This window comes from Triticum dicoccoides, chromosome 5B (genome assembly GCF_002162155.2).
Source record: "Triticum dicoccoides isolate Atlit2015 ecotype Zavitan chromosome 5B, WEW_v2.0, whole genome shotgun sequence".
Classification (NCBI taxonomy): Eukaryota; Viridiplantae; Streptophyta; class Magnoliopsida; order Poales; family Poaceae; genus Triticum; species Triticum dicoccoides.
In genome coordinates, this window is record NC_041389.1 from 709220384 (window position 1) to 709229583 (window position 9200).

A 9200-nucleotide genomic window follows, 5' to 3' on the forward strand; every position below is an offset into this window, starting at 1 on the left:
AGAAAAAACAAATGCAAGCTATGCCGATGGCTAGGCCGTCGGCATAGGGCTGGCGTGAGCTACCAGTTGCTGACACGTGGCATCTATGCCGACGGCCTAGTCGTCGGCATAGTTTTTGAACTAAGCGGACGGCTAGGCCGTCGGCATAGATGCCACGTGTCATCAACTGGTAGCTCCTGAGGAAGGGATATGCCGACGGCCGTCGGCATAGTTTGATACTAAGCCAACGGCTAGGCCGTCGGCATATCCCTGGCCCATGTAACGGCTGGACCCCACGGGGCATACCTGTCACATCCCTAGCTTCTGGCATTGCTCTAGGCTAGCTTCATGTGTGCATCATGTCTATATTTTTGAAACTTGAATTGAGGAATATTGGAAGCCTCAAAACCCTAAATAAAAGAGGGGCAAAAACCCTAGAAATCTCATTCATTGCTCCAAAAGGCTCTTCTTAAATGTTTGATAATTTTTGGTAAGGGTTCTGGTCCCAACCAAAATATTGAACATTTTTAAGGATTTATTTTTGGGACTTTGAATTTAAATCATTAGCTATTTGAATTTGAATTATATTCATATAATTAGAATATAATTTCAAATACCCCTGAAATATTTTATGAGCTTTTGGAAAAGTCCATCTAGCCAAATAAAATTATTCAGAGGATTTTTTGGCATTGTTTGAATTTGTTTAAAATTCAAAACAGTGGCAAAACGAAATTAAATAGAACAAAAATAGAAAACAGTAAATAAAAGCAGAGAGAGAGTTTTACCTCAGCTTACCTCGCAGCCCACCTGGCCCAACTCCAGTGGCCCAGCCGGCCCAGCCCACCTCCTCCCCCTTGTCCTCTTCCTCCTCTGCCAGGAGGACGAACAGAGGCGAGGCGTGGCGCGCGCCGACGCTGCCTCGGCCACCTCCTGCTTCCCCCTGGCCACCTCCTGCTTCCTCTCGTCGCCCTGGACCCCGTCCGCGACGCCACGCACCCCCCCAGGCCTCTCACTCTCTCCCCAAGCTCCTCTCCTCCTCTGGCTCTCTCGCGCGCAGCCACCGAACACACCCGCCGCCGCCGACGAGCTTCCCCGTGGCCACCGGCCACCCCTAGCCTCGTCGATGCGCCCAGGAGCTCCCCCTCGACCCCTCCTTCCTCCCCACCGACCCACGGCCCTACGGACGCGCCACAACGCCGCCGTCATCGCCGTTTCCATCGCCGGCCGCCGAGGATCTTCACCGTCAATTCGCCACCATCGTCGCTTCCCCGAGCTCGCTGACCCTCCCTGCACGATCCCCGTGAGTCCCTGCTTCGTTTCCCCCTAACCCCAAGCCCGATTTCGAGCTCTAGCCGCCCCCTCTACCGGAGCCAAGATGCTCCGCCGCACGGACTCGTCGCCGGCGAAGCCCCGGTGACCAAATGGCCCCGCGCGTGCGTCCGTTGCACTCGCAACGACCCGTGGAGCAACGCTAGCGTGGCAGCTAGCTTGTTTGCAAGCCGCAGCGCTAACCCCGCACCCACCCGAGCTCCGGCCGCCACCTCGGGCTCCATTCCGGCGAACCCCGGCCACCCCCGCACCTCCCGTTGGCCCCCCTAGATGCGCACGGGCACGGGCTACCCTCTGGTGCCCTTGGCTTGGCCCAAAACCGCTCGCACCACTCCGGCGAGCTCCCGCCGCAGTTTTGGTCGTCGCCGGCCGAACTCCGGCGACTGCCGACGTGGCACGCCTAATTAGCACTAATGACCCTGTTAAACTAACCCCGTGACACTGACAGTGGGCCCCGTAGCGGGTCAAAGCCCGGGTCAACGCGGGATTAGCCCCTGTGTCACTGACGTGTGGACCCCACACGTCAGGTTTGACCTGGACCGCCCGTTGACCTGCTGAGGTCAGCATGAGGTCATGCTGACGCCATAATTCATTTTCTGGAATTATTTTAATTCTAAATATTCAGGAAATTCCAGAAAATTGTAAAAACTTCTAAAAATCATAGAAATTCAACCGTAACTCCAAATTAAATAATTTATATATGAAAAATTATCAGAAAAATTCAAGGAATCCATCTGTACCATTTTCATGCCTGTTAGAACAACTTATAGCTGCTGTTTAGCACAAATCAAGTGAATGACATTTGAATAATCACATATGGAGTTTGAATTTGAATCTTGTATTCAAACCAACTTCATTTAATTTGTTGCTAGTTGCATTAGCTCAAAACACATTCATTTTGCCATGTCATGATCATGCATCATATTGTGCATTGCATTGATTGTGTTCCTTTCTGTGTTGCCGGTATTTGTCCCCTCTCGATAGACGTGATACCGATGACGTGATCGTTGACACTGATGAAGACTCAATGTTATCTTCAGAAGTGCCAGGCAAGCAAAACCCCCTTGTTCATTCCGATAAAATCCCACTCTCTCGCTCCTGCTCTCTTTTACTGCATTAGGACAACAACGACATATTTGATACTTGCTGCGGTAGCTGAACCCTTTATCCTTTGCATGACCTGTCATTGCCACAGTAAATAGATGAAACCCACTAGCATGAGTAGGAGTTGTTTGAGCCCTGTTGTGCCTACTCATTCATGCTTGTTTGTCATGCCTGCTACTGCTTAGAGTTGAGTCAGGTCTGATTCATCGAGGATGAATCAGAGGCGTGTGAACATGTCCTACTGTGTGTGAGCTAAGTGTGTGAACACGATTTGGTAAAGGTAGCGGTGAGAGGCCATGTAGGAGTACATGGTGGGTTGTCTCATTGCAGCCGTCCTCAGGAACTGAGTTCTATGTTTGTGATCCATGATCAGTTACTACCACACATTGGGCTCCGGGCGCTCCAAGCCCTCTCGACTTATTAATCAACTTGATCTCTGTCCAGGAGTTGCAACTAGTTTCTGGTGTTTGTAGGCAGTGTTAGTAGTCTACCAAGTGGCACCCGGTACAGGTGGGCTTGGGACAGACTAGGCACAGTGGCCCGGTGTACCAAGTGGCACCCGGTTGGTGGGCTTGGGAACCCTGCACACATCGTTTGGGGCCGTAAGCGACACCCCGGCCGGATCTCCTTGCGGATGGAACCTGAATAGGCGATAAACCTGGACTAGAGACTTGTTCGGTTAGTCAGGTCGTGGCCGACTCCCTCGCCCGGCTTCCGCTTGAAGGTTGCCGAGGTACATGACGTGTACAGGGCGATAAGTGGCGAGAGCGTGTGTGAAGAAGTACACCCCTGCAGGGTTAACATCATCTATTCGAATAGCCGGATTCCTCGGATATGGAAACGTGGACCCCTTGTACAGTTCATAGACAAGTGAAAGTGGATACTCTAAAACACGCAAGATAAGCGTGAGTGCTATGGATGGCGTTCTCGTAGGGAGACGGGAGCGGATCCATAGTGGTGTATTGATATGGTGAATATGTGGACTCGTGTGCGCCACTTCAAAAGAGTTACTTGCAGTCGTAGTTCAGGATAGCCACCGAGTCAAAGCTGGCTTGCTGCAGTCAAACCCCTTCACCCCCTTGTTGATAATGATGCATATGTAGTTAGTTCTGATGTAAGTCTTGCTGGGTACATTTGTACTCACGTTTGCCTATTTTATGTTTTTGCAGAGAGACTTCGGTCTCACTAGTAGTTTCGCGTGGACTTCGACGTTTAGCTTGTTACCTCAGCTACGATCTTGAGCCCCGGCAGGATCTGGTAGATAGTCAGGCTTCTCAGCCTTTTTCATTTATAGATGTCTGTACTCAGACATGATAGCTTCCGCTTGTGCCTTGACTTGTATGCTCTGATTGTTGGGTCATGAGACCCATGTTTGTAATGTCTCGCTCCTCGGAGCCTATTGAATAAACTACTTGAGTCGTAGAGTCATTTTGTGATGCCATGTTGTATTGCACATATCGAGCATATTGTGTGTATGTTATTGAAATGCTTGGTATGTGTGGGATCTGACTATCTAGTTGTTTATCTTTAGTAGCCTCTCTTACCGGTAAATGTCTCCTAGTGTTACCGCTGAGCCATGGTAGCTTGCTACTGCTCTGGAACACTTAGGCTGGCCGGCATGTGTCCTTCTTCGTTCCTGTGTCTGTCCCTTCGGGGAAATGTCACGCTTTGAGTACCGGAGTCCTGTTAGCCCGCTACAGCCCGGTTTACCGGAGTCCTGCTAGCCCAGTGCTACAGCCCGGACCCACTTGCTGATGACCGACACGTTCGAAGCTGGGTCATGAATGCCTGTCCCTGTAAGTCTGTGCCACTTTGGGTTTACGACTAGTCATGTCAGCCCGGGCTCCTTATCATATGGATGCTAGCGACACTATCATATACGTGAGCCAAAAGGCGCAAACGGTCCCGGGCAAAGGTAAGGCGACACCCGTGGGGATACCGTGCGTGAGGCCGCAAAGTGATATGAGGTGTTACCGGCTAGATCGATGTGACATCGAGTCGGGGTCCTGACAGCGTTGGTATCAGAGCTTGACTGCGTGTAGGATTACCAAGCCAAACTGGTCGAAGTTGAGTCTAGAAATGCTTTAGTTATATAAGGGAATTGATTGTGGGATGGAACGTAAGGCTCTTTTTACTCCTTATACCTTATGCCTTCTGATCTGAGTCATCTTATTCCTGCGGGGTTTAAGAACTAGGCTATCTCTTCTTTCTATCAGGATCACGTGTTACTAATCTGTAGACTTATAAGATTGTTGATTCAAGCCTCAGTTCAGTTTCTACTATCTTCTGTACGTTAACTGTTGATCTCGAAACCTTGATATTGTGCTTCTGAGTGGTTATGCCACCATTTTTGTGAATGTCTCAAATCTTTTCTGAGCATTTACAGCCGTTATGCTGTCCGAGTCATCCCAGGTTTCTAAATAGTCGGATGCATTTGCAAATCCCTTCCTCCTGTTTCCGATGTGCCTTTGGTCAGATTAATCACACAAATTAGTGAGTTGAGGTACTTTATTGCCTCGACATATATGTTGGAATAATTATTATGACCCTAGGTGTTTTAGGGAGTCACCTAGTAATCTAGCAACGTTTTGTGTTCCCAGTGTGATGATTCTGGCCTTTATTCTCGAAAGCATCCCGTGATGCCACATAGTTAGTAGGTATTCTACTCCTAGGTTTTGAACCCGAGATTCACTCTACTTACATCATGTTGATAGTGTTGCTAGTTCCTTTAGGATATTAGTAACCTTTGCGATAGTCCTTAAAGTCCGTGGTATCTTCTTCTTCCAAATACCATGAACTACTTATGGCAGAAGTTCCTCGTTGAACTGAAATATCACAACAGGATTATTCTTGATGAGTTCTCCATTATATATTGTGGCTCTGCCAGTTCTACCTTTCTGCATGGGTTATCCGGAAGAAATATGTTGAACTTCGTTCGACATGCTAAACCATGCATCCACAACTCAGAAAATTGTATGTTCCTTTGAGTTGTCCCTCTTTAGTTGTCTTCTGACCCTCGTCTATCAATTGATAGTGAAGATTATGTGTGCATTCGTTCATCGATGCCTATTACTCTTGTGGTCCGTCAAGCCATTCCATTCAGAATGACTAGGAGAAACAAACTCCAGTACCTCTTCCATATCCAGGATTGGGTCAAAGAAGTTGTGCTCCGCAGATCAAATTGCTAATCCAGCTTTTGTTCTGTTCTACCCTGGAGTATTACCATCTTTATATCGGAATTGTCATGGGAATTGCACACCATCCTATGAACTCTTGACACAGTGATACTTCTCGCCAACATTGTTTATTCCTTGGTTCCTGTGTTATCGTAACCGGAATGTCGACAAGTGAATCGTGGTGTGTGAAATCAATACTGCTAGCAACTCCGTTGTTTGGTAGTTAAAGGACAATAATTTCATTCTTAGCATGTTGATTAGTGAATCATCATTCTAAGATTGATCGTGCTACCTAGTCCTTGTTCTCGGTGCACTCCTCGATCGATGAGTTAGGGTTATTTCAAATCTTCGCTCTATTGATCATATCGTCTTGCCTCAAAAAGCAAGATTGTTCTCGAGCTTAGTAACATATCGGTGGCTCGTGATTTCCGAAGATCTTCTCGGAAGTATTACCAGACTGTCACCTGACCGCTATGTTGAGCTCGTGATCAAGTTGGTTCTTGTGAACCACCTTCTCTCCAAGAATCGGTGTTAGATATCCCCGAGCTAGTTGGTTAAGCTAAACGACAACTTGGAGGGTTGGAAGATAAAAGCTTGCCTGACTTAGTTCGTTCCAAAGGGGTATTCTTGTGTAGTGAGTGTTGAAGAAAGATGATATCTTCATCGATTGGTCCCTGTGATCAGCTGCTGGACCTATTGTCTTATCAATCCTTTGATTTGAGTGTGGGCTATCGTCAAATCAAGTCAGAACCAACGATGTCCGTAATGTTGTCTTACTCGTGGTTGATCCCTCGAGCATACGCCATTATATCTTTTGGGTCTGACCAATGCTATCACCGTGTTCACATGATGGTGGAAGTCCAGTGATATGGAAATTCCGATGAGTTGTTGTTGAGCCCATTGACAACATCCTTAACTTCTCCATGATGTTGTTGAATATTAAGTTAGTGTTGGAAACTTTCGAAAGCATTTTCTTCATGCTAGCTCATGAAGTACTTGTTTGATGAAAGGAGTGACTTCCTTTGATTCACGTGCATTTTGATGTAAGTTGCCGTCGTGAATTCGAGAAAGTTTGTTTTTGCTCCTTTGGAATCATCCCAAATCAGTCATGCACTCGTGCGAAGTATTCTGTAGTCTGGAGACTTGCAACCTTCATTCTATATGTGTCCCTAGCACACTAAGCCACTGATTGACTTGTTCAAGGAAAAGAAGTCTATGCTTGGGATCTAATCCATGGACTTGCGTAAAGGCTTCGATATCCTCGATTATGGTTCCCCACCTGAACTCGGTAGTGTTGATTATAAGACTACTACGTGGCCATGCTTGTCTGGGACAACGTGTTCACATGTTTGTAGCAGAACCAGCTCATGTCTTGGAGCTTACTATCGTAGTTCATTTCCCGAGAATCTCGCAACGTCATCTCGTCGATTTGTGTTGCAAACTTTCATTTTTCTTCCTGGACTCGATGAGTCTGGAATATCTTGACACCAACCAGATCTGAATCTCAGGCAGATATGATGGTTTGGAACATTTCCCAAGAAATATAATATTGGTCTCACGATAACCGGTAAAGTGGATGTCGTGGCCAACACACCCCGCCGGGAGACCTAATATCGTAGTATCTTGATTGAGGAAGTTGGCCACCTCCCCATAAGGATTTCCTAGGATTTACCTCCGTAACTGTTCCTTATGGATTCTATTGCTCCCGAAGTCCGACCTTTACTTGATGTTCTAGTTATCAAACCATATCTATGATTGGGTTACACTAGCACGTCAAGGAGAACATTAGAAGCGGAGTGCTAAATGTCTCTCGGTCGATCATCCAGATTTTGTTCCTTGGCCTCGCTAGGGTGAAATCTGAGTTGATGTTATCTTCCTATGCATCTGCATCGCCCATCGTTGTTCATCATGGTGGAATGTTGTGTTGCCAGGATCCTTGACACGGATGTTGGTAAAACCTTGATGAATGTGGAAATGCTCAAGTTCTTGAGAGCACGCACAAGCGCTACGTGTTATCATCGGCACTAACTGGGTTGCTCTCAGTTTCCTCGGCAATTCTATGACCTATTCAAACAGTGAATTCACTCTCTGTTGTTGGGTTCTTCCCCAGTTACCAGAATCATTCCCAGCATTTGCATTTTGTTCCTAGCTTGCACCGCCAATGTGCCATTCTACCATGGGTCTCTTCCATCTCCGGTGGTAAGCAAGTTCATCCATTACGTTGTCTTCAACAAGGTAATCCACATCGTCCAAGTCCGAGTATGCCATTCTACCGACCCTCTCCAAACGATCGTTGTGAATTGCCTTAGGCTGGTATGAAGAGTTTCAATGATCTCTGAATCAAAAGTAATTCTTTTTGCCACTCAAGATAATAATCTACGAATCACCCTCCTCCAGGATGTTTCGTCGTGGTATCATGGCAATTCAACTCCTCGCTATGTTGACAACCGATCGCCACATTCTTATGTCTGGAATTGTTGTCTACCTAGTGAACCTCGTCACCTGCTCCACTCCATCCCTCCAGAGGTATGCTTCGTCTCTCAGCTCGAGAGATGTTGCTATGTCCCATTCCGTGAGTTAATCCTGAGTTGTTCGACCTTCGAGAAGAACGATTCTTTTAGGGTCTTTCCTTTCCTCTCGTTGTCATGATTAGCTGGAGTTCTCAGAACAAGACATCAAGACAATGATGGTGAATGAATCAACGTTCAACTGAAGTGCACCCTGGATCGTGAAGATTGTACTAGTTTGCGTTTCCCCTTCATCCTACCCTACGCTTGAATCTCGAGACGAGATTCTTGTTTAGTGGGGGTGAGTTGTCACATCCCTAGCTTCTGGCATTGCTCTAGGCTAGCTTCATGTGTGCATCATGTCTATATTTTTGAAACTTGAATTGAGGAATATTGGAAGCCTCAAAACCCTAAATAAAAGAGGGGAAAAAACCCTAGAAATCTCATTCATTGCTCCAAAAGGCTCTTCTTAAATGTTTGATAATTTTTGGTAAGGGTTCTGGTCCCAACCAAAATATTGAACATTTTTAAGGATTTATTTTTGGGACTTTGAATTTAAATCATTAGCTATTTGAATTTGAATTATATTCATATAATTAGAATATAATTTCAAATACCCCTGAAATATTTTATGAGCTTTTGGAAAAGTCCATCTAGCCAAATAAAACTATTCAGAGGATTTTTTGGCATTGTTTGAATTTGTTTAAAATTCAAAACAGTGGCAAAACGAAATTAAATAGAACAAAAATAGAAAACAGTAAATAAAAGCAGAGAGAGAGTTTTACCTCAGCTTACCTCGCAGCCCACCTGGCCCAACTCCAGTGGCCCAGCCGGCCCAGCCCACCTCCTCCCCCTTGTCCTCTTCCTCCTCTGCCAGGAGGACGAACAGAGGCGAGGCGTGGCGCGCGCCGACGCTGCCTCGGCCACCTCCTGCTTCCCCCTGGCCACCTCCTGCTTCCTCTCGTCGCCCTGGACCCCGTCCGCGACGCCACGCACCCCCCCCCAGGCCTCTCACTCTCTCCCCGAGCTCCTCTCCTCCTCTGGCTCTCTCGCGCGCAGCCACCGAACACACCCGCCGCCGCCGACGAGCTTCCCCGTGGCCACC